Below are 26407 nucleotides of genomic sequence, written 5' to 3'. Positions count from 1 at the left end.
TTTCCTTTTTCACCATAGCCCTCTATGGGCTTCCAAATATCACTTTGCCAATTCCACAAGAACTCCTTAGCGAAAGTGTTCTTGAGTGGAAAGCTGTAACTCTGTGAGACGATTTCACAGAACACAAAGAAGTTTCTCAGAAAACTTCTTTCTCTTTGTTATCGGAGGATATTTCCTTTGGCCCTGTAGTCTTCAAAGGGATCCGAAATATCTGTTCTCAGATTCCACAGAAACAACGCTAGCAAAGAGATCCACGAAATGCAGATGTAACTCTGTGAGGTGAATTTACAGAACAATAAGCAGTTTCTCAGAAAGCTTCTTTCCAGATTTCATCTGAGGATATTTCCTTTTTCAGCATAGCTCTATGGGCTTCCAAATATCACTTTGCCAATTCCACAAGAACTGTCTTAGTGAAAGGCTTCTTGAGGGGAAAGCTGTAACTCTGTGAGATGATTTCACAGAACACAAAGAAGTTTTGCAAAGCTTCTTTCTCTTTGTTATCTGAGGATATACCTTTGGCCCTATAGTCTTCAAAGGGATCCGAAATATCTGTTCTCAGATTTCACAGAAATAAGGCTAGCAAAGAGATCCTCGAAATACAGATGTAACTCTGTGAGATGAATTAACAGAACACTAACAGTTTCTCAGAAAGCTTCTTTCCATTTTCATCTGAGGATATTTCCCTTTTAACCATAGCCCTCTATGGGCTTCCAAATATCACTTTGCCAATTCCACAAGAACTGTCTTAGCGAAAGGCTTCTTGACGGGAATGCAGTAACTCTGTGAGATGATTTCACAGAACACAAAGAAGTTTCTCAGAAAGCTTCTTTCTCTTTGTTATCGGAGGATATTTCCTTTGGCCCTATAGTCTTCAAAGGGATTGGAAATATCTGTTCTCAGATTCCACAGAAATAAGGCTAGCAAAGAGATCCACGAAATACAGATGTAACTCTGTGAGATGAATTAACAAAACACTAACCAGTTTCTCAGAAAGCTTCTTTCCAGATTTCATCTGAGGATATTTCCTTTTTCACCATAGCCGTCTATGGGCTTCCAAATATCACTTTGCGAATTCCACAAGAACTGTCCTAGCGAAAGGCTTCTTAAGGGGAAAGCTGTAACTCTGTGAGATGATTTCACAGAACACAAAGAATTCTCTCAGAAAGCTTCTTTCTCTTTGTTATCGGAGGATATTTCCTTTGGCCCTATAGTCTTCAAAAGATCCGAAATATCTGTTCTCAGATTACACAGAAATAAGGCTAGCAAAGACATCCACGAAATACAGATATAACTCTGTGAGATGAATTAACAGAACACTAAGCAGTTTCTCAGAAAGCTTCTTTCCAGATTTCATCTGAGGATATTTCCTTTTTCACCATAGCCCTCTATGGGCTTCCAAATATCACTTTGCCAATTCCACAAGAACTGTCTTAGCGAAAGGCTTCTTCAGGGGAAAGCTGTAACTCTGTGAGATGATTTCACAGAACACAAAGAAGTTTCTCAGAAAGCTTCTTTCTCTTTGTTAAGGGGGATATTTCCTTTGGCTCTATGGTCTTCAAAGGGATCCGAAATATCTGTTCTCAGATTCCAGAGAAATAAGGCTAGCAAAGAGATCCTGGAAATACAGATGTAACTCTGTGAGATGCATTAACAGAACACTAAGCAGTTTCTCAAAAAGCTTCTTTCCAGATTTCATCTGAGGATATTTCCTTTTTCACCATAGACCTCTAAGGGCTTCCAAATATCACTTTTCCAATTCCACAAGAACTGTCTTAGCGAAAGGCTTCTTTAGGGGAAAGCTGTAACTCTGTGAGATGATTTCACAGAACTCAAAGAAGTTTCTCAGAAAGCTTCTTTCTCTTTGTTATTGGAGGATATTTCCTTTGGCCCTATAGTCTTCAAAGGGATCCGAAATATCTGTTCTCAGATTCCACAGAAATAAGGCTAGCAAAGAGATCCACGAAATACAGATGTAACTCTGTGAGATGAATTAACAGAACACTAAGCAGTTTCTCAGAAAGCATCTTTCCAGATTTCATCTGACGATATTTCCTTTTTCACCATAGCCCTCCATGGGTTTCCAAATATCACTTTGCCATTCCACAAGAACTGTCTTTGCGAAAGGCTTCTTGAGGGAAAAGCTGTAACTCTGTGAGATGATTTCACAGAACACAAAGAAGTTTCTCAGAAAGCTTCTTTCTCTTTGTTATCGGAGGATATTTCCTTTGGCCCTATAGTCTTCAAAGGGATCGAAATATCTGTTCTCAGATTCCACAGAAATAAGGCTAGCAAAGAGATCCACGAAATACAGATGTAACTCTGTGAGATGAATTAACAGAACACTAAGCAGTTTCTCAGAAAGCTTCTTTCCAGATTTCATCTGAGGATATTTCCTTTTTCACCATAGCCCTCTATGGGCTTCCAAATATCACTTTGCCAATTCCAGAAGAACTGTCTTAGCGAAAGGCTTCTTGAGGGGAAATCTGTAACTCTGTGAGATTATTACCAAAAAAAACAAAGAAGTTACTCAGAAAGCTTCTTTCTCTTCGTTATTGGAGGATAATTACTTTTGCCATATAGTCTCCAAGGGGATCCGAAATATCTGTTCTCAGATTCCACAGAAATAAGGCTAGCAAAGAGATCCACGAAATACAGACGTAACTCTGTGAGATGAATTAACAGAACACTAAGCAGTTTCTCACAAAGCTTCTTTCCAGATTTCATCTGAGGATATTTCCTTTTTCACCATAGACCTCTATGGGCTTCCAAATATCACTTTGCCAATTCCACAAGAATTGTCTTAGCGAAAGTCTTCTTGAGGTGAAAGCTGTAACTCTGTGAGATGATTTCACAGAACACAAAGAAGTTTCTCAGAAATCTTCTTTCTCTTTGTTATCGGAGGATATTTCCTTTGGCCCTGTAGTCTTCAAAGGGATCCGAAATATCTGTTCTCAGATTCCACAGAAATAAGGCTAGCAAAGAGATCCACGAAATACAGATGTAACTCTGTGAGGGGAAGTCACACATCACAGAGCAGTTTCTCAGAAAGCTTCTTTCCAGATTTCATCTGAGGATATTTCCTTTTTCACCATAGCCCTCTATGGGCTTCCAAATATCACTTTGCCAATTGAACAAGAACTGTCTTAGCGAAAGACTTCTTGAGGGGAAAGCTGTAAGTCTGTGAGATGATTTCAGAGAACACAAAGAAGTTTCTCAGAAAGCTTCTTTCTCTTTGTTATCGGAGGATATTTCCTTTGGCTCTACAGTCTTCAAAGGGATCCTAAATATCTGTTCTCAGATTCCACAGAAATAAGGCTAGCAAAGAGATCCTGGAAATACAGATGTAACTCTGTGAGATGAATTAACAGAACACTAAGCAGTTTCTCAGAAAGCTTCTTTGCAGATTTCATCTGAGGATATTTCCTTTTTCACCATAGCCCTCTATGGGCTTCCAAATATCACTTTGCCAATTCCACAAGAACTGTCTTAGCGAAAGGCTTCTTGAGGGGAAAGCTGTAACTCTGTGAGATGATTTCACAGAACACAAAGAAGTTTCTCAGAAAGCTTCTTTCTCTTTGTTATCGGAGGATATTTCCTTTGGCTCTACAGTCTTCAAGGGATCCTATTTATCTGTTCTCAGATTCCACAGAAATAAGGCTAGCAAGGAGATCCTGGAAATACAGATGTAACTCTGTGAGATGAATTAACAGAACACTAAGCAGTTTCTCAGAAAGCTTCTTTGCAGATTTCATCTGAGGATATTTCCTTTTTCACCATAGACCTCTATGGGCTTCAAAATATCACTTTGCCAATTCCACAAGAACTGTCTTAGCGAAAGGCTTCTTGAGGGGAAAGCTGTAACTCTGTGAGATGATTTCACAGAACACAAAGAAGTTTTGCAAAGCTTCTTTCTCTTTGTTATCTGAGGATATTTCCTTTTGCTCTATAGTCTTCAAAGGGATCCGAAATATCTGTTCTCAGATTCCACAGAAATAAGGCTAGCAAAGAGGTCCTCGAAATACAGATGTAACTCTGTGAGATGAATTATCAGAACACTAAGCAGTTTCTCGGAAAGCTTCTTTCCATTTTCATCTGAGGATATTTCCCTTTTCACCATAGCCCTCTATGGGCTTCCAAATATCACTTTGCCAATTCCATAAGAACTGTCTTAGCGAAAGGCTTCTTGACGGGAAAGTAGTAACTCTGTAAGATGATTTCACAGAACAAAAAGAAGTTTCTCAGAAAGCTTCTTTCTCTTGGTTATCTGAGGATATTTCCTTTGGCCCTATAGTCTCCTAAGGGATCCGAAATATCTGTTCTCAGATTCCAGAGAAATAAGGCGAGCAAAGAGATCCACGAAATACAGATGTAACTCTGTGAGATGAATTAACAGAACCCTACGCAGTTTCTCAGAAAGCTTCTTTCCAGATTTCATCTGAGGATATTTCCTTTTTCACCATAGCCCTCTTTGGGCTTCCAAATATCACTTTGCCAATTCCACAAGTACTGTCTTAGCGAAAGACTTCTTGAGGGCTAAGCTGTAACTCTGTGAGATGATTTCACAGAACACAAAGAAGTTTCTCAGAAAGCTTCTTTCTCTTTGTTATCGGAGGACATTTCCTTTGGCCCTATAGTCTCCAAAGGGATCCGAAATATCTGTTCTCAGATTACAGAGAAATAAGGCTCCAAAGAGATGCACGAAATACAGATGTAACTCTGTGAGATGAATTAACAGAACACTAAGCAGTTTCTCACAAAGCTTCTTTCCAGATTTCATTTGAGGATATTTCCTTTTTCACCATAGCCCTCTATGAGCTTCCAAATATCACTTTGCCAATTCCAGAAGAATTTTCTTAGCGAAAGTCTTCTTGAGGGGAAAGCTGTAACTCTGTGAGATGATTTCACAGAACACAAAGAACTTTCTCAGAAAGCTTCTTTCTCTTTGTTATCGGAGGATATTTCCTTTGGCCCTGTAGTCTTCAAAGGGATCCGAAATATCTGTTCTCAGATTCCACAGAAATAAGGCTAGCAAAGAGATCCACGAAATACAGATGTAACTCTGTGAGGGGAAGTCACACATCACAGAGCAGTTTCTCAGAAAGCTTCTTTCCAGATTTCATCTGAGGATATTTCCTTTTTCACCATAACCCTCTATGGGCTTCCAAATATCACTTTGCCAATTGCACAAGAACTGTCTTAGCGAAAGGCTTCTTGAGGGGAAAGCTGTAAGTCTGTGAGATGATTTCACAGAACACAAAGAAGTTTCTCAGAAAGCTTCTTTCTCTTTGTTATCGGAGGATATTTCCTTTGGCTCTACAGTCTTCAAAGGGATCCTAAATATCTGTTCTCAGATTCCACAGAAATAAGGCTAGCAAAGAAATCCTGGAAATACAGATGTAACTCTGTGAGATGAATTAACAGAACACTAAGCAATTTCTCAGAAAGCTTCTTTGCAGATTTCATCTGAGGATATTTCCTTTTTCACCATAGACCTCTATGGGCTTCCAAATATCACTTTGCCAATTCCACAAGAACTGTCTTAGCGAAAGGCTTCTTGAGGGGAAAGCTGTAACTCTGTGAGATGATTTCACAGAACACAAAGAATTTTTTCAAAGCTTCTTTCTCTTTGTTATCTGAGGATATTTCCTTTGGCCCTATAGTCTTCAAAGTGATCCGAAATATCTGTTCTCAGATTCCACAGAAATAAAGCTAGCAAAGAGGTCCTCGAAATACAGATGTAACTCTGTGAGATGAATTAACAGAACACTAAGCAGTTTCTCAGAAAGCTTCTTTCCGTTTTCATCTGAGGATATTTCCCTTTTCACCGTAGCCCTCTATGGGCTTCCAAATATCACTTTGCCAATTCCACAGGAACTGTCTTAGCGAAAGGCTTCTTGACGGGAAAGCAGTAACTCCGTAAGATGATTTCACAGAACACAAAGAAGTTTCTCAGAAAGCTTCTTTCTCTTTGTTATCGGAGGTTATTTCCTTTGGCCCTATAGTCTTCAAAGGGATCCGAAATATCTGTTCTCAGATTCCACAGAAATAAGGCTAGCAAAGAGATCCACGAAATACAGATATAACTCTGTGAGATGAATTAACAGAACACTAAGCAGTTTCTCAGAAAGCTTCTTTCTAGATTTCATCTGAGGATATTTCCTTTTTCACCATAGCCCCCTATGGGCTTCCAAATATCACTTTGCCAATTCCACAAGAACTGTCTTAGCGAAAGGCTTCTTGAGGGGTAAGCTGTAACTCTGTGAGATGATTTCACAGAACACAAAGAAGTTTCTCAGAAAGCTTCTTTCTCTTTGTTATCGGAGGATATTTACTTTGGCCCTATAGTTTCCTAAGGGTTCCGAAGTATCTGTTCTCAGATTCCAGAGAAATAAGGCTAGCAAAGAGATCCACGAAATACAGATGTAATTCTCTGAGATGAATTAACAGAACACTAAACAGTTTCTCAGAAAGCTTCTTTCCAGATTTCATCTGAGGATATTTCCTTTTTCACCATAGTCCTCTATGGGCTTCCAAATATCACTTTACCAATTCCACAAGAACTGCCTTAGTGAAAGGCTTCTTGAGGGGAAAGCTGTAACTCTGTGAGATGATTTCACAGAACACAAAGGAGTTTCTCAGAAAGCTTCTTTCTCTTTGTTATCGGAGGATATTTACTTTGGCCCTAAAGTCTCCAAATGGATCCTAAATATCTGTTCTCAGATTCCACAGAAATAAGGCTAGCAAAGAGATCCACGAAATACAGATGTAACTCTGTGAGATGAATTAACAGAACACTAAGCAGTTTCTCAGAAAGCTTCTTTCCGGATTTCTTCTGAGGATATTTCCTTTTTCACCATAGACCTCTTTGGGCTTCCAAATATCACTTTGCCAATTCCACAAGTACTGTCTTAGCGAAAGACTTCTTGAGGGGAAAGCTGTAACTCTGTGAGATGATTTCACAGAACACAAAGAAGTTTCTCAGAAAGCTTCTTTCTCTTTGTTATCGGAGGACATTTCCTTTGGCCCTATAGTCTCCAAAGGGATCCGAAATATCTGTTCTCAGATTACAGAGAAATAAGGCTATCAAAGAGATCCACGAAATACAGATGTAACTCTGTGAGATGAATTAACAGAACACTAAGCAGTTTCTCACAAAGCTTCTTTCCAGATTTCATTTGAGGATATTTCCTTTTTCACCATAGCCCTCTATGAGCTTCCAAATATCACTTTGCCAATTCCACAAGAATTTTCTTAGCGAAAGTCTTCTTGAGGGGAAAGCTGTAACTCTGTGAGATGATTTCACAGAACAGAAAGAACTTTCTCAGAAATCTTCTTTCTCTTTGTTATCGGAGGATATTTCCTTTGACCCTGTAGTCTTCAAAGGGATCCGAAATATCTGTTCTCAGATTCCACAGAAATAAGGCTAGCAAAGAGATCCACGAAATACAGATGTAACTCTGTGAGGGGAAGTCACACATCACAGAGCAGTTTCTCAGAAAGCTTCTTTCCAGATTTCATCTGAGGATATTTCCTTTTTCACCATAGCCCTCTATGGGCTTCCAAATATCTCTTTGCCAATTGCACAAGAACTGTCTTAGCGAAAGGCTTCTTGAGGGGAAAGCTGTAAGTCTGTGAGATGATTTCACAGAACACAAAGAAGTTTCTCAGAAAGCTTCTTTCTCTTTGTTATCGGAGGATATTTCCTTTGGCTCTACAGTCTTCAAAGGGATCCTAAATATCTGTTCTCAGATTCCACAGAAATAAGGCTAGCAAAGAGATCCTGGAAATACACATGTAACTCTGTGAGATGAATTATCAGAACACTAAGCAGTTTCTCAGAAAGCTTCTTTGCAGATTTCATCTGAGGATATTTCCTTTTTCACCATAGACCTCTATGGGCTTCCAAATATCACTTTGCCAATTGCACAAGAACTGTCTTAGCGAAAGGCTTCTTGAGGGGAAAGCTGTAACTCTGTGAGATGATTTCACAGAACACAAAGAAGTTTCTCAGAAAGCTTCTTTCTCTTTGTTATCGGAGGATATTTCCTTTGGCCCTATAGTCTTCAAAGGGATCCGAAATATCTGTTCTCAGATTCCACAGAAATAAGGCTAGCAAAGAGATCCACGAAATACAGATGTAACTCTGTGAGATGAATTAACAGAACACTAAGCAGTTTCTCAGAAAGCTGCTTTCCAGATTTCATCTGAGGATATTTCCTTTTTCACCATAGCCCTCTATGGGCTTCCAAATATCACTTTGCCAATTCCAGAAGAACTGTCTTAGCGAAAGGCTTCTTGAGGGGAAATCTGTAACTCTGTGAGATTATTACCAAAAACACAAAGAAGTTACTCAGAAAGCTTCTTTCTCTTCGTTATTGGAGGATAATTACTTTTGCCCTATAGTCTTCACGGGGATCCGAAATGTCTGTTCTCAGATTCCACAGAAATAAGGCTAGCAAAGAGATCCACGAAATACAGACGTAACTCTGTGAGATGAATTAACAGAACACTAAGCAGTTTCTCACAAAGCTTCTTTCCAGATTTCATCTGAGGATATTTCCTTTTTCACAATAGCCCTCTATGGGCTTCCAAATATCACTTTGCCAATTCCACAAGAATTGTCTTAGCGAAAGTCTTCTTGAGGGGAAAGCTGTAACTCTGTGAGATGATTTCACAGAACACAAAGAAGTTTCTCAGCAAGCTTCTTTCTCTTTGTTATCGGAGGATATTTCCTTTGGCCCTCTAGTCTCCAAAGGGATCCGAAATATCTGTTCTCAGATTCCACAGAAATAAGGCTAGCAAAGAGATCCACGAAATACAGATGTAACTCTGTGAGGGGAAGTCACACATCACAGAGCAGTTTCTCAGAAAGCTTCTTTCCAGATTTCATCTGAGGATATTTCCTTTTTCACCATAGCCCTCTATGGGCTTCCAAATATCACTTTGCCAATTGAACAAGAACTGTCTTAGCGAAAGACTTCTTGAGGGGAAAGCTGTAAGTCTGTGAGATGATTTCACAGAACACAAAGAAGTTTCTCAGAAAGCTTCTTTCCCTTTGTTATCGGAGGATATTTCCTTTGGCTCTACAGTCTTCAAAGGGATCCTAAATATCTGTTCTCAGATTCCACAGAAATAAGGCTAGCAAAGAGATCCTGGAAATACAGATGTAACTCTGTGAGATGAATTAACAGAACACTAAGCAGTTTCTCAGAAAGCTTCTTTGCAGATTTCATCTGAGGATATTTCCTTTTTCACCATAGCCCTCTATGGGCTTCCAAATATCACTTTGCCAATTCCACAAGAACTGTCTTAGCGAAAGGCTTCTTGAGGGGAAAGCTGTAACTCTGTGAGATGATTTCACAGAACACAAAGAAGTTTCTCAGAAAGCTTCTTTCTCTTTGTTATCGGAGGATATTTCCTTTGGCTCTACAGTCTTCAAGGGATCCTATTTATCTGTTCTCAGATTCCACAGAAATAAGGCTAGCAAGGAGATCCTGGAAATACAGATGTAACTCTGTGAGATGAATTAACAGAACACTAAGCAGTTTCTCAGAAAGCTTCTTTCCAGATTTCATCTGAGGATATTTCCTTTTTCACCATAGCCCTCTATGGGCTTCCAAATATCACTTTGCCAATTGCACAAGAACTGTCTTAGCGAAAGACTTCTTGAGGGGTAAGCTGTAACTCTGTGAGATGATTTCACAGAACACAAAGAAGTTTCTCAGAAAGCTTCTTTCTCTTTGTTATCGGAGGACATTTCCTTTGGTCCTATAGTCTCCAAAGGGATCCGAAATATCTGTTCTCAGATTACAGAGAAATAAGGCTATCAAAGAGATCCACGAAATACAGATGTAACTCTGTGAGATGAATTAACAGAACACTAAGCAGTTTCTCACAAAGCTTCTTTCCAGATTTCATTTGAGGATATTTCCTTTTTCACCATAGCCCTCTATGAGCTTCCAAATATCACTTTGCCAATTCCACAAGAATTTTCTTAGCGAAAGTCTTCTTGAGGGGAAAGCTGTAACTCTGTGAGATGATTTCACAGAACAGAAAGAACTTTCTCAGAAAGCTTCTTTCTCTTTGTTATCGGAGGATATTTCCTTTGACCCTGTAGTCTTCAAAGGGATACGAAATATCTGTTCTCAGATTCCACAGAAATAAGGCTAGCAAAGAGATCCACGAAATACAGATGTAACTCTGTGAGGGGAAGTCACACATCACAGAGCAGTTTCTCAGAAAGCTTCTTTCCAGATTTCATCTGAGGATATTTCCTTTTTCACCATAGCCCTCTATGGGCTTCCAAATATCTCTTTGCCAATTGCACAAGAACTGTCTTAGCGAAAGGCTTCTTGAGGGGAAAGCTGTAAGTCTGTGAGATGATTTCACAGAACACAAAGAAGTTTCTCAGAAAGCTTCTTTCTCTTTGTTATCGGAGGATATTTCCTTTGGCTCTACAGTCTTCAAAGGGATCCTAAATATCTGTTCTCAGATTCCACAGAAATAAGGCTAGCAAAGAGATCCTGGAAATACACATGTAACTCTGTGAGATGAATTAACAGAACACTAAGCAGTTTCTCAGAAAGCTTCTTTGCAGATTTCATCTGAGGATATTTCCTTTTTCACCATAGATCTCTATGGGCTTCCAAATATCACTTTGCCAATTGCACAAGAACTGTCTTAGCGAAAGGCTTCTTGAGGGGAAAGCTGTAACTCTGTGAGAGGATTTCACAGAACACAAAGAAGTTTCTCAGAAAGCTTCTTTCTCTTTGTTATCGGAGGATATTTCCTTTGGCCCTATAGTCTTCAAAGGGATCCGAAATATCTGTTCTCAGATTCCACAGAAATAAGGCTAGCAAAGAGATCCACGAAATACAGATGTAACTCTGTGAGATGAATTAACAGAACACTAAGCAGTTTCTCAGAAAGCTGCTTTCCAGATTTCATCTGAGGATATTTCCTTTTTCACCATAGCCCTCTATGGGCTTCCAAATATCACTTTGCCAATTCCAGAAGAACTGTCTTAGCGAAAGGCTTCTTGAGGGGAAATCTGTAACTCTGTGAGATTATTACAAAAAACACAAAGAAGTTACTCAGAAAGCTTCTTTCTCTTCGTTATTGGAGGATAATTACTTTTGCCCTATAGTCTTCACGGGGATCCGAAATGTCTGTTCTCAGATTCCACAGAAATAAGGCTAGCAAAGAGATCCACGAAATACAGACGTAACTCTGTGAGATGAATTAACAGAACACTAAGCAGTTTCTCACAAAGTTCTTTCCAGATTTCATCTGAGGATATTTCCTTTTTCACCATAGCCCTCTATGGGCTTCCAAATATCACTTTGCCAATTCCACAAGAATTGTCTTAGCGAAAGTCTTCTTGAGGGGAAAGCTGTAACTCTGTGAGATGATTTCACAGAACACAAAGAAGTTTCTCAGCAAGCTTCTTTCTCTTTGTTATCGGAGGATATTTCCTTTGGCCCTGTAGTCTTCAAAGGGATCCGAAATATCTGTTCTCAGATTCCACAGAAATAAGGCTAGCAAAGAGATCCACGAAATACAGATGTAACTCTGTGAGGGGAAGTCACACATCACAGAGCAGTTTCTCAGAAAGCTTCTTTCCAGATTTCATCTGAGGATATTTCCTTTTTCACCATAGCCCTCTATGGGCTTCCAAATATCACTTTTCCAATTGAACAAGAACTGTCTTAGCGAAAGACTTCTTGAGGGGAAAGCTGTAAGTCTGTGAGATGATTTCACAGAACACAAAGAAGTTTCTCAGAAAGCTTCTTTCCCTTTGTTATCGGAGGATATTTCCTTTGGCTCTACAGTCTTCAAAGGGATCCTAAATATCTGTTCTCAGATTCCACAGAAATAAGGCTAGCAAAGAGATCCTGGAAATACAGATGTAACTCTGTGAGATGAATTAACAGAACACTAAGCAGTTTCTCAGAAAGCTTCTTTGCAGATTTCATCTGAGGATATTTCCTTTTTCACCATAGCCCTCTAAGGGCTTCCAAATATCACTTTGCCAATTCCACAAGAACTGTCTTAGCGAAAGGCTTCTTGAGGGGAAAGCTGTAACTTTGTGAGATGATTTCACAGAACACAAAGAAGTTTCTCAGAAAGCTTCTTTCTCTTTGTTATCGGAGGATATTTCCTTTGGCTCTACAGTCTTCAAGGGATCCTATTTATCTGTTCTCAGATTCCACAGAAATAAGGCTAGCAAGGAGATCCTGGAAATACAGATGTAACTCTGTGAGATGAATTAACAGAACACTAAGCAGTTTCTCAGAAAGCTTCTTTGCAGATTTCATCTGAGGATATTTCCTTTTTCACCATAGACCTCTAGGGGCTTCAAAATATCACTTTGCCAATTCCACAAGAACTGTCTTAGCGAAAGGCTTCTTGAGGGGAAAGCTGTAACTCTGTGAGATGATTTCACAGAACACAAAGAAGTTTTGCAAAGCTTCTTTCTCTTTGTTATCTGAGGATATTTCCTTTTGCTCTATAGTCTTCAAAGGGATCCGAAATATCTGTTCTCAGATTCCACAGAAATAAGGCTAGCAAAGAGGTCCTCGAAATACAGATGTAACTCTGTGAGATGAATTATCAGAACACTAAGCAGTTTCTCGGAAAGCTTCTTTCCATTTTCATCTGAGGATATTTCCCTTTTCACCATAGCCCTCTATGGGCTTCCAAATATCACTTTGCCAATTCCATAAGAACTGTCTTAGCGAAAGGCTTCTTGACGGGAAAGTAGTAACTCTGTAAGATGATTTCACAGAACACAAAGAAGTTTCTCAGAAAGCTTCTTTCTCTTGGTTATCGGAGGATATTTCCTTTGGCCCTATAGTCTCCTAAGGGATCCGAAATATCTGTTCTCAGATTCCAGAGAAATAAGGCGAGCAAAGAGATCCACGAAATACAGATGTAACTCTGTGAGATGAATTAACAGAACCCTAAGCAGTTTCTCAGAAAGCTTCTTTCCAGATTTCATCTGAGGATATTTCCTTTTTCACCATAGCCCTCTATGGGCTTCCAAATATCACTTTACCAATTCCACAAGAACTGTCTTAGTGAAAGGCTTCTTGAGGAGAAATCTGTAACTCTGTGAGATGATTTCACAGAACACAAAGGAGTTTCTCAGAAAGCTTCTTTCTCTTTGTTATCGGAGGATATTTACTTTGGCCCTAAAGTCTCCAAATGGATCCTAAATATCTGTTCTCAGATTCCACAGAAATTAGGCTAGCAAAGAGATCCACGAAATACAGATGTAACTCTGTGAGATGAATTAACAGAACACTAAGCAGTTTCTCAGAAAGCTTCTTTCCTGATTTCTTCTGAGGATATTTCCTTTTTCACCCTAGCCCTCTTTGGGCTTCCAAATATCACTTTGCCAATTCCACAAGTACTGTCTTAGCGAAAGACTTCTTGAGGGGTAAGCTGTAACTCTGTGAGATGATTTCACAGAACACAAAGAAGTTTCTCAGAAAGCTTCTTTGTCTTTGTTATCGGAGGACATTTCCTTTGGCCCTATAGTCTCCAAAGGGATCCGAAATATCTGTTCTCAGATTACAGAGAAATAAGGCTATCAAAGAGATCCACGAAATACAGATGTAACTCTGTGAGATGAATTAACAGAACACTAAGCAGTTTCTCACAAAGCTTCTTTCCAGATTTCATTTGAGGATATTTCCTTTTTCACCATAGCCCTCTATGAGCTTCCAAATATCACTTTGCCAATTCCACAAGAATTTTCTTAGCGAAAGTCTTCTTGAGGGGAAAGCTGTAACTCTGTGAGATGATTTCACAGAACACAAAGAACTTTCTCAGTAAGCTTCTTTCTCTTTGTTATCGGAGGATATTTCCTTTGGCCCTGTAGTCTTCAAAGGGATCCGAAATATCTGTTCTCAGATTCCACAGAAATAAGGCTAGCAAAGAGATCCACGAAATACAGATGTAACTCTGTGAGGGGAAGTCACGCATCACAGAGCAGTTTCTCAGAAAGCTTCTTTCCAGATTTCATCTGAGGATATTTCCTTTTTCACCATAGCCCTCTATTGGCTTCCAAATATCACTTTGCCAATTGCACAAGAACTGTCTTAGCGAAAGGCTTCTTGAGGGGAAAGCTGTAAGTCTGTGAGATGATTTCACAGAACACAAAGAAGTTTCTCAGAAAGCTTCTTTCTCTTTGTTATCGGAGGATATTTCCTTTGGCTCTACAGTCTTCAAAGGGATCCTAAATATCTGTTCTCCGATTCCACAGAAATAAGGCTAGCAAAGAGATCCTGGAAATACAGATGTAACTCTGTGAGATGAATTAAAAGAACACTAAGCAGTTTCTCAGAAAGCTTCTTTGCAGATTTCATCTGAGGATATTTCCTTTTTCACCATAGACCTCTATGGGCTTCCAAATATCACTTTGCCAATTCCACAAGAACTGTCTTAGCGAAAGGCTTCTTGAGGGGAAAGCTGTAACTCTGTGAGATGATTTCACAGAACACAAAGAATTTTTTCAAAGCTTCTTTCTCTTTGTTATCTGAGGATATTTCCTTTGGTCCTATAGTCTTCAAAGTGATCCGAAATATCTGTTCTCAGATTCCACAGAAATAAAGCTAGCAAAGAGGTCCTCGAAATACAGATGTAACTCTGTGAGATGAATTAACAGAACACTAAGCAGTTACTCAGAAAGCTTCTTTCCGTTTTCATCTGAGGATATTTCCCTTTTCACCGTAGCCCTCTATGGGCTTCCAAATATCACTTTGCCAATTCCACAAGAACTGTCTTAGCGAAAGGCTTCTTGACGGGAAAGCAGTAACTCTGTAAGATGATTTCACAGAACACAAAGAAGTTTCTCAGAAAGCTTCTTTCTCTTTGTTATCGTAGGTTATTTCCTTTGGCCCTATAGTCTTCAAAGGGATCCGAAATATCTGTTCTCAGATTCCACAGAAATAAGGCTAGCAAAGAGATCCACGAAATACACATATAACTCTGTGAGATGAATTAACAGAACACTAAGCAGTTTCTCAGAAAGCTTCTTTCTAGATTTCATCTGAGGATATTTCCTTTTTCACCATAGCCCCCTATGGGCTTCCAAATATCACTTTGCCAATTCCACAAGAACTGTCTTAGCGAAAGGCTTCTTGAGGGGTAAGCTGTAACTCTGTGAGATGATTTCACAGAACACAAAGAAGTTTCTCAGAAAGCTTCTTTCTCTTTGTTATCGGAGGATATTTCCTTTGGCCCTATAGTCTCCTAAGGGTTCCGAAGTATCTGTTCTCAGATTGCAGAGAAATAAGGCTAGCAAAGAGATCCACGAAATACAGATGTAATTCTGTGAGATGAATTAACAGAACACTAAGCAGTTTCTCAGAAAGCTTCTTTCCAGATTTCATCTGAGGATATTTCCTTTTTCACCATAGTCCTCTATGGGCTTCCAAATATCACTTTACCAATTCCACATGAACTGTCTTAGTGAAAGGCTTCTTGAGGGGAAAGCTGTAACTCTGTGAGATGATTTCACAGAACACAAAGGAGTTTCTCAGAAAGCTTCTTTCTCTTTGTTATCGGAGGATATTTACTTTGGCCCTAAAGTCTCCAAATGGATCCTAAATATCTGTTCTCAGATTCCACAGAAATAAGGCTAGCAAAGAGATCCACGAAATACAGATGTAACTCTGTGAGACAAATTAACAGAACACTAAGCAGTTTCTCAGAAAGCTTCTTTCCAGATTTCTTCTGAGGATATTTCCTTTTTCACCCTAGCCCTCTTTGGGCTTCCAAATATCACTTTGCCAATTCCACAAGCACTGTCTTAGCGAAAGACTTCTTGAGGGGTAAGCTGTAACTCTGTGAGATGATTTCACAGAACACAAAGAAGTTTCTCAGAAAGCTTCTTTCTCTTTGTTATCGGAGGACATTTCCTTTGGCCCTATAGTCTCCTAAGGGATCCGAAATATCTGTTCTCAGATTCCAGAGAAATAAGGCTAGCAAAGAGATCCACGAAATACAGATGTAACTCTGTGAGATGAATTAACAGAACACTAAGCAGTTTCTCAGAAAGCTTCTTCCCAGATTTCATCTGAGGATATTTCCTTTTTCACCATAGCCCTCTATGGGCTTCCAAATGTCACTTTGCCAATTCCACAAGAACTGTCTTAGCGAAAGGCTTCTTGAGGGGAAAGCTGTAACTCTGTGAGATGATTTCACAGAACACAACGAAGTTTCTCAGAAAGCTTCTTTGTCTTTGTTATCGGAGGATATTTACCCTGGCCCTATAGTCTCCAAATGGATCCGAAATATCTGTTCTCAGATTCCACAGAAATAAGGCTACCAAGAGATCCACGAAATACAGATGTACCTCTGTGAGATGAATTAACAGAACACTAAGCAGTTTCTCAGAAAGCTTCGTTCCAGATTTCATCTGAGGATATTCCCTTTTTCACCATATCCCTCTAAGGGCTTCCAAATATTACTTTGCCAATTCCACAAGTACTGTCTTAGCGAAAGGCTTATTGAGGGAAAGATGTAACTCTGTGAGATGATTTCACAGAACACAAAGAAGTTTCTCAGAAAGCTTCTTTCTCTTTGTTATTGGAGGATATTTCCTGTGGCCCTATAGTCTCCAAAGGGATCCGAAATATCTGTTCTCAGATTCCACAGAAATGGGCTACCAAAAGATCCACGAAATATAGATGTAACTCTGTGAGATGAATTAACAGAACACTAAGCATTTTCTCAGAAAGCTTCTTTACAGATTTCATCTGAGGATATTTCCTTTTTCACCATAGCCCTCTATGGGCTTCCAAATATCACTTTGCCAATTCGACAGGAACTATCTTAGCGAAAGGCTTCTTGAGGGGAAATCTGCAGCTCTGTGAGATGATTTCACAGAACATAAAGAAGTTTCTCAGAGAGCTTCTTTCTCTTTGTTATCAGAGGATATTTCCTTTGGCCCTACAGTCTCCAAAGGCATCCGAAATATCTGTTCTCAGATTCCACAGAAATAAATTTAGCAAAGAAATCCACGAAATACAGATGTAACTCTGTGAGATGAATTAACTGAACACTAAGCAGTTTCTCAGAAAGCTTCTTTCCAGATTTCATCTGAGGATATTTCCTTTTTCACCATAGCCCTCTATGGGCTTCCAAGTTTCACTTTGCCAATTCCACCAGAACTGACTTAGCGAAAGGCTTCTCGAGGGGAAAGCTTTAACTCTGTGAGATGATTTCACAGAACACAAAGAAATTTCTCAGAAAGCTTCTTTCTCTTTGTTATCGGAGGATATTCACTTTGGCCCTATAGTCTCCAAAGGGATCCGAAATATCTGTTCTCAGTTTCCACAGAAAGAAGGCTAGCAAAGAGATCCACGAAATACAGATGTAACTCTGTGAGATGAATTAACAGAACACAAAGCAGTTTCTAAGAAAGCTTCTTTCCAGATTTCATCAGAGGATATTTCCTTTTTCACCGTAGCCCGCTATGGACTTCCAAATATCACTTTGCCAATTCCACATTAACTATCTTAGCGAAAGGCTTCTTGAGGGGAAATCTGTAACTCTGTGAGATGATTTCACAGAACTCAAGGAAGTTTCTCAGAAAGCTTCTTTCTCTTTGTTATCGGAGGATATTTCCTTTGGCCCTATAGTCTACAAAGGGATCCGAAATATCTGTTCTCATATTCCACAGAAATAAGGCTAGCAAAGAGATCCACGAAATACAGATATAACTCTGTGAGATGAATTAACAGAACACTAAGCAGTTTCTCAGAAAGCTTCTTTCCAGATTTCAACTGAGGATATTTCCTTTTTCAAAACAGCCCTCTATGGGCTTCCAAATATCAATTTGCCAATTCCAGAAGAACTGTCTTAGCGAAAGGCTTCTTGAGGGGAAAGCTGTAACTCTGTGAGATGATTTCACAGAACACATAGAATTTTCCCAGAAAGCTTCTTTCTCTTTGTTATCGGAGGATATTTCGTTTGGCCCTATAGTCTCCAAAGGGATCCGAAATATCTGTTCTCAGATTCCATAGAAATAAGGCTAGCAAAGAGATCCAGGAAATACAGATGTAACCCTGTGAGATGAATTAACAGAACACAAAGCAGTTTCTCAGAAAGCTTCTTTCCAGATTTCATCTGAGGATATTTCCTTTTTCACCATAGCCCTCTATGGGCTTCCAAATATCACTTTGCCAATTCCACAGGAACTATCTTAGCGAAAGGCTTCTTGAGGGTAAAGCTGTAACACTGTGAGATGATTTCACAGAACACAAAGAAGTTTCCCAGAAAGCTTCTTTCTCTTTGTTATCGGAGGATATTTACTTTGGCCCTATAGTCTCCAAAGGGATCGAAATATCTGTTCTCAGATTCCACAGAAATAAAGCTAGCAAGGAGATTCACGAAATACAGATGTAACTCTGTGAGATGAATTAACAGAACACTAAGCAGTGTCTCAGAAAGCTTCTTTCCAGATTTCATTTGAGGATATTTCCTTTTTCACCATAGCCCTCTATGGGCTTCCAAATATCACTTTGCCAATTCCACAAGAACTGTCTTAGCGAAAGGCTTCTTGAGGGGAAAGCTGTAACTCTGTGAGATTATTTCACAGAACACAAAGAAGTTTCTCAGAAACCTTCTTTCTCTTTGTTATCGGAGGATATTTCCTTTGGCCCTATAGCCTCCAAAGGGATCCGAAATATCTGTTCTCAGATTCCACAGAAATAAGGCTATCAAAGAGATCCACGAAATACAGAAGTAAGTCTGTGAGATGAATTAACAGATCACTAAGCAGTTTCTCAGAAAGCTTCTTTCCAGATTTCATCTGAGGATATTTCCTTTTACACCATAGCCCTCTATGGGCTTCCAAATATCACTTTCCAATTCCACAGGAACTATCTTAGCGAATGGCTTCTTGAGGTGAAATCTGTAACTCTGTGAGATGATTTCACAGAACACTAAGAAGTCTCTCAGAAACCTTCTTTCTCTTTGTTATCGGAGGATATTTCCTTTGGCCCTATAGTCTCCAAAGCGATCCGAAATATCTGTTCTTAGATTCCTCAGAAATAAGGCTAGCAAAGAGACCACGAAATACAGATGTAACTCTGTGAGATGAATTAACAGAACACTAAGCAGTTTCTCAGAAAGCTTCTTTCCAGATTTCATCTGAGGATATTTCCTTTTTCACCATTGCCCTCTATAGGCTTCCAAATATCACTTTGCCAATTCCACAAGAACTGTCTTAGCGAAAGGCTTCTTGAGGGGAAAGCTGTAACTCTGTGAGATGATTTCACAGAACACAAAGAAGTTTCTCAGAAGTCTTCTTTCTCTTTGTTATCGGAGGATATTTCCTTTGGCCCTATAGTCTCCAAAGGGAACCGAAATATCTGTTCTTAGATTCCACAGAAATAAGGCTAGCAAAGAGATCCATGAAATACAGATGTAACTCTGTGAGATGAATTAACAGAACACTAAGCAGTTTCTCAGAAAGATTTTTTCCAGATTTCATCTGAAGATATGTCCATTATCACCAAAGCACTCTATGGGCTACCAAGTATCAGTTTGCCAATTCCACAAGAACTGTCTTAGCGAAAGGCTTCTTGAGGGGAAAGCTGTAACTCTGTGAGATGATTTCACAGAACACAAAGTAGTTTCTCAGAAAGCTTCTTGCTCTTTGTTATCGGAGGATATTTCCTTTGGCCCTATAGTCTCCAAAGTGATCAGAAATATCTGTTCTCAGATTCCAGAGAAATAAGGCTAGCAAAGAGATCCACGAAATACAGATGTAACTCTGTGAGATGAATTAACAGAACACTAAGCAGTTTCTCAGAAAGCTTCTTTCCAGATTTCATCTGAGGATATTTCCTTTTTCAAAATAGCCCTCTCTGGGCTTCCAAATATCACTTTGCCAATTCCACAAGAAGTGTCTTAGCGAAAGGCTTCTTGAGGGGAAAGCTGTAACTCTGTGAGATGATTTCACAGAACACAAAGAGGTTTCTCAGAAAGCCTCTTTCTCTTTGTTATCGGAGGATATTTCCTTTCTCCCTATAGTCTCCAAAGGGATCCGAAATATCTGTTGTCAGATTCCACAGAAATAAAGGTATCAAAGAGATCCACGAAATACAGATGTAACTCTGTGAGATGAATTATCAGAACACTAAGCAGTTTCTCAAAAAGCTTCTTTCCAGATTTCATCTGAGGATATTTCCTTTTCCACCATAGCCCTCTATGGGCTTCCAAATATCACTTTGCCAATTCCACAAGAACTGTCTTAGCGAAAGGCTTCTTGAGGGGAAAGCTGTAACTCTGTGACATGATTTCACAGAACACAAAGAAATTTCTCAGAAAGCTTCTTTCTCTTTGTTATCGGAGGATATTTCCTTTGGCCCTATAGTATCGAAAGGGATCCGAAATATCTGTTCTCAGATTCCACAGAAATAAGGCTAGCAAAGAGATCCACGAAATACAGATGTAACTCTGTGAGATGAATTAACAGAACACTAAGCAGTTTCTCAGAAAGTTTCTTTCCAGATTTCATCTGAGGATATTTCCTTTTTCACCATAGCCCTCTATGGGCTTCCAAGTTTCACTTTGCCAATTCCACCAGAACTGACTTAGCGAAAGGCTTCTTGAGGGGAAAGCTGTAACTCTGTGAGATGATTTCACAGAACACAAAGAAATTTCTCAGAAAACTTCTTTCTCTTTGTTATCGGAGGATATTTACTTTGGCCCTATAGTCTCCAAAAGGATCCAAAATATCTGTTCTCAGATTCCACAGAAATAAGGCAAGCAAAGAGATCCACGAAATACAGATGTAACTCTGTGAGATGAATTAACAGAACACTAAGCAGTTTCTCAGAAAGCTTCTTTCCAGATTTCATCTGAGGATATTTCCTTTTTCACCGTAGCCCTCTATGGGCTTCCAATTATTACTTTGCCAATTCCACAAGTACTGTCTTAGCGAAAGGCTTCTTGAGGGAAAGCTGTAACTCTGTGAGACGATTTCACAGAACACAAAGAAGTTTCTCAGAAAGCTTCTTTCTCTTAGTTATCGGAGGAAACTTCCTGTGGACCTATAGTCTACCAAGGGATCTGAAATATCTGTTCTCAGATTCCACAGAAATAAGGCTAGCAAAGAGATCCACGAAATACAGTTGTAACTCTGTGAGAAGAATTAACAGAACACTAAGCAGTCTCTGAAAGCTTCTTTCCAGATTTCATCTGAGGATATTTCCTTTTTCACCATAGTCCTCTATGGGCTTCCAAATATCACTTTGCCAATTCCATAAGAACTGTCTAAGCGAAAGGCTTCTTGAGGGGAAAGCTGTAACTCTGTGAGATGATTTCACAGAACACAAAGTAGTTTCTCAGCAAGCTTCTTTCTCTTTGTTATCGGAGGATATTTACTTTGGCCCTGTAGTCTCCAAATGGATCCGAAATATCTGTTCTCAGATTCCACAGAAATAAGGCTAGCAAAGAGATCCACGAAATACAGATGTAACTCTGTGAGATGAATTAACAGAACACTAAGCAGTTTCTCAGAAAGCTTCTTTCCAGATTTCATCTGAGGATATTTCCTTTTTCACCATAGCCCTCTAAGGGCTTCCAAATATCACTTTGCCAATTCCACAAGAACTGTCTTAGCGAAAGGCTTCTTGAGGGGAAAGCTGTAACTCTGTGAGATGATTTCACAGAACACAAAGAAGTTTCTCAGAAAGCTTCTTTCTCTTTGTTGTCGGAGGATATTTCCTTTGGCCCTATAGTCTCCAAAGGGATCCGAAATATCTGTTCTCAGATTCCACAGAAATAAGGCTAGCAAAGTGATCTACGTAATACAGATGTAACTCTGTGAGATGAATTAAGAGAACACTAAGCAGTTTCTCAGAAAGCTTCTTCCCAGATTTCATGTGAGGATATTTCCTTTTTCACCATAGCCCTCTACGGGCTTCCAAATATCACTTTTCCAATTCCACAAGAACTGTCTTAGCGAAAGGCTTCTTGAGGGGAAAGCTGTAACTCTGTGAGATGATTTCACAGAACACAACGAAGTTTCTCAGAAAGCTTCTTTCTCTTTGTTATCGGAGGATATTTACCATGGCCCTATAGTCTCCAAATGTATCCGAAATATCTGTTCTCAGATTCCACAGAAATAAGGCTAGCAAAGAGATCCAAGAAATACAGATGGAACTCTGTGAGATGAATTAACAGAACACTAAGCAGTTTCTCAGAAGCTTCGTTCCAGATTTCATCTGAGGATATTTCCTTTTTCACCATAGCCCTCTATGGGCTTCCAAATATTACTTTGCCAATTCCACAAGTACTGTCTTAGCGAAAGGCTTCTTGACGGAAAGCTGTAACTCTGTGAGATGATTTCACAGAACACAAAGAAGTTTCCCAGAAAGCTTCTTTCTCTTTGTTATCGGAGGTTATTTCCTGTGGACCTATAGTCTACCAAGGGATCTGAAATATCTGTTCTCAGATTCCACAGAAATAAGGCTAGCAAAGAGATCCACGAAATACAGATGTAACTCTGTGAGATGAATTAACAGAACACTAAGCAGTTTCTCAGAAAGCTTCTTTCCAGATTTCATCGGAGGATATTTCCTTTTTCACCATAGCCCTCTAAGGGCTTCCAAATATCACTTTGCCAATTCCACAAGAACTGTCTTAGCGAAAGGCTTCTTGAGGGGAAAGCTGTAACTCTGTGAGATGATTTCACAGAACACAAAGAACTTTCTCAGAAAGCTTCTTTCTCTTTGTTATCGGAGGATATTTACTTTGGCCCTAGAGTCTCCAAATGGATCCGAAATATCTGTTCTCAGATTCCACAGAAATAAGGCTAGCAAAGAGATCCACGAAATACAGATGTAACTCTGTGAGATGAATTAACAGAACACTAAGCAGTTTCTCAGAAAGCTTCTTTCCAGATTTCAACTGAGGATATTTCCTTTTTCACAACAGCCCTCTATGGGCTTCCAAATATCAATTTGCCAATTCCAGAAGAACTGTCTTAGCGAAAGGCTTCCTGAGGGGAAAGCTGTAACTCTGTGAGATGATTTCACAGAACACAAAGAAGTTTCTCAGAAGGCTTCTTTCTCTTTGTTATCGGAGGATATTTCCTTTGGCCCTATAGTCTCCAAAGGGAACCGAAATATCTGTTCTCAGATTCCACAGAAATAAGGCTAGCAAAGAGATCCATGAAATACAGATGTAACTCTGTGAGATGAATTAAGAGAACACTAAGCAGTTTCTCAGAAAGATTTTTTCCAGATTTCATCTGAGGATATGTCCATTATCACCAAAGCACTCTATGGGCTACCAAGTATCAGTTTGCCAATTCCACAAGAACTGTCTTGGCGAAAGGCTTCTTGAGGGGAAAGCTGTAACTCTGTAAGATGATTTCACAGAACACAAAGTAGTTTCTCAGAAAGCTTCTTTCTTTTTGTTATCGGAGGATATTACCTTTGGCCCTATAGTCTTCAAAGTGATCAGAAATATCTGTTCTCAGATTCCACAGAAATAAGGCTAGCAAAGAGATCCACGAAATAGAGATGTAACTCTGTGAGATGAATTAACAGAACACTAAGCAGTTTCTCAGAAAGCTTCTTTCCAGATTTCATCTGAGGATATTTCCTTTTTCAAAAGAGCCCTCTCTGGGCTTCCAAATATCACTTTGCCAATTCCACAAGAACTGTCTTAGCGAAAGGCTTCTTGAGGGGAAAGCTGTAACTCTGTGAGATGATTTCACAAAACACAAAGAAATTTCTCAGAAACATTCTTTCTCTTTGTTATCGGAGGATATTTCCTTTGGCCCTGTAGTCTCCAAAGGGATCCGAAATATCTGTTCTCAGATTCCACAGGAATAAGGCTAGCAAAGAGATCCATGAAATACAGATGTAACTCTGTGAGATGAATTAACAGAACACTAAGCAGTTTCTCAGAAAGATTTTTTCCAGATTTCATCTGAGGATATGTCCTTTATCACCAAAGCACTCTATGTGCTACCAAGTATCAGTTTGCCAATTCCACAAGAACTGTCTTAGCGAAAGGCTTCTTGAGGGGAAAGCTGTAACTCTGTGAGATGATTTCACAGAACACAAAGTAGTTTCTCAGAAAGCTTCTTTCTTTTTGTTATCGGAGGATATTTCCTTTGGCCCTATAGTCTCCAAAGTGATCAGAAATATCTGTTCTCAGATTCCACAGAAATAAGGCTAGCAAAGAGATCCACGAAATACAGATGTAACTCTGTGAGATGAATTAACAGAACAATAAGCAGTTTCTCAGAAAGCTTCTTTCCATATTTCATCTGAGGATATTTCCTTTTTCACCATAGCCCTCTCTGGGCTTCCAAATGTCACTTTGCCAATTCCACAAGAACCATCTTAGTGAAAGGCTTCTTGAGGGGAAAGCTGTAACTCTGTGAGAAGATTTCACAGAACACAAAGAAGTTTCTCAGAAAGCTTATTTCTCTTTGTTATCGGAGGATATTTCCTTTGGCCCTATAGTCTCCAAATGGATCCGAAATATCTGTTCTCAGAACACAGAAATAAGGCTAGAAAAGAGATCAACGAAATACAGATGTAACTCTGTGAGATGAATTAACAGAACACTAAGCAGTTTCTCAGAAAGCTTCTTTCCAGATTTCATCTGAGGATATTTCCTTTTTCACCATAGCCCTCTATGGGCTTCCAATATTACTTTGCCAATTCCAAAAGTACTGTCTCAGTGAAAGTCTTCTTTAGGGGAAATCTGTTACTCTGTGAGATGATTTCAGAGAACACAAAGAAGTTTCTCAGAAAGCTTCTTTCTCTTTCATATCGGAGGATATTTCCTTTGGCCCAATAGTCTCCAAATTGAACCGAAATATCTGTTCTCAGATTCCACAGAAATAAGGCTAGCAAAGAGATCCACGAAATACAGATGTAACTCTTTGAGATGAATTAACAGAACACTAAGCAGTTTCTCAGAAAGCTTCTTTCCAGATTTCATCTGAGGATATTTCCTTTTTCACCATAGCCCTCTATGGGCTTCCAAATATCACTTTGCCAATTCCACAAGAACTGTCTTAGCGAAAGACTTCTTGAGGGGAAAGCTTTAACTCTGTGAGATGATTTCACAGAACCCAAAGAAGTTTCTCAGAAAGCTTCTTTCTGTTTGTTATCGGAGGATATTTCCTTTGGCCCTATAGTCTCCAAAGGGATCCGAAATATCTGTTCTCAGATTCCACAGAAATACGGCTAGCAAACAGATCCACGAAATACAGATGTAACTCTGTGAGATGAATTAACAGAACACTAAGCAGTTTCTCAGAAAGCTTCTTTCCAGATTTCATCTGAGGATATTTCCTTTTACACCATAGCCCTCTAAGGGCTTCCAAATATCACTTTGCCAATTCCACAAGAACTGTCTTAGCGAAAGGCTTCTTGAGGGGAAAGCTGTAACTCTGTGAGATGATTTCACAGAACACAAGGAAGTTTCTCAGAAAGCTTCTTTCTCTTTGTTATCGCAGGATATTTCCTTTGGCCCTCTAGTCTCCAAAGGGATCCGAAATATCTGTTCTCAGATTCCACAGAAATAAGACTAGCAAAGAGATCAACGAAATACAGATGTAACTCTGTGAGGTGAATTAACAGAACACTAAGCAGGTTCTCAGAAAGCTTCTTTCCAGATTTCATCCGAGGATATTTCCTTTTTCACCATTGCCCTTTACGGGCTTCAAAATATCACTTTGCAAATTCCACAAGAACTGTCTTAGCGAACGGCTTCTTGAGGGGAAAGCTGTAACTCTGTGAGATGATTTCACAGAACCCAAAGAAGTTTCTCAGAAAGCTTCTTTCTCTTTGTTATCGGAGGATATTTCCTTTGGCCCTATAGTCTCCAAAGGGATCCGAAATATCTGTTCTCAGATTCCACAGAAATAAGGCTAGCAAAGAGATCCACGAAATACAGATGTAACTCAGTGAGATGAATTAACAGAACACTAAGCAGTTTCTCAGAAAGTTTCTTTCCAGATTTCATCTGAGGATATTTCCTTTTTCACCATAGCCCTCTAAGGGCTTCCAAATATCACTTTGCCAATTCCACAAGAACTGTCTCAGCGAAAGGCTTCTTGAGGGGATAGCTGTAACTCTGTGAGATGATTTCACAGAACACAAAGAAGTTTCTCAGAAAGCTTCTTTCTCTTTGTTATCGGAGGATATTTCCTTTGGCCCTATAGTCTCCAAAGGGATCCGAAATATCTGTTCTCAGATTCCACAGAAATAAGGCTAGCAAAGATATCCACGAAATACAGATGTAACTCTGAGAGGTGAATTAACAGAACACTAAGGAGTTTCTCAGAAAGCTTCTTTCCAGATTTCATCTGAGGATATTTCCTTTGCTCCATAGCCCTCTATGGGCTTCCAAATAT

This window comes from Macaca mulatta, chromosome 4 (assembly GCF_049350105.2).
Source record: "Macaca mulatta isolate MMU2019108-1 chromosome 4, T2T-MMU8v2.0, whole genome shotgun sequence".
Classification (NCBI taxonomy): domain Eukaryota; kingdom Metazoa; phylum Chordata; class Mammalia; order Primates; family Cercopithecidae; genus Macaca; species Macaca mulatta.
The sequence above is the reverse complement of the archived record's forward strand: the minus strand, read 5'-3'. Positions refer to the sequence as shown.